The sequence below is a fragment of the Ursus maritimus genome, unplaced genomic scaffold (assembly GCF_017311325.1).
Source record: "Ursus maritimus isolate PB19 unplaced genomic scaffold, ASM1731132v1 scaffold_20, whole genome shotgun sequence".
In the NCBI taxonomy this organism is placed as follows: Eukaryota; Metazoa; Chordata; class Mammalia; order Carnivora; family Ursidae; genus Ursus; species Ursus maritimus.
The window spans coordinates 32,063,723-32,064,258 of record NW_024424453.1 but is presented as its reverse complement, the minus strand read 5'-3'; positions in this window follow the sequence as shown (position 1 = coordinate 32,064,258).

Genomic DNA, 536 nt, shown 5'->3' with positions numbered 1-536 from the left:
ACCCTGAACCAAAGACAGAAAGGTGAAAGCAAGTTTAAACAGTCTCATTGACTTTTCCCTTTGCTAAAGGACAAAATCCAGTCAAATGAGAATTCATCCTTTTTGCAAAACCAGTTAATGTGAATTCAGGGGCTTTGTACCAATTCATAGTATAGTTTTCACCACGCTTTAAATGGAGTGCTTTTTTACGTGATTCTTTTGACACAGAAGTAGACACAAGGTTCATCAACTTCTAACCACCTATATAGTCTGTGATGCCAGTGTCAAACTAGCCTCAAACCTGTAAATCCAAACTAATCAGTATTACTCTGGTAACAGGCAATCATACATTTAATTGTTAACGTATGCCTCTAGCATGAGTACAGAGCTAGTGGTTCCAAGACGGGCTGCAAATCAAGATAACATAGCAGCTTTAGAAAATATATAAGTGCCTAACTTGTTCTAACACACTAATTTAAAAAATATGGTGTAGGGCCCAAGGAATTGTATTTTTAAAAAGTTTTCCAACTGATTCTGATGCAATGGGAGTAGACTGT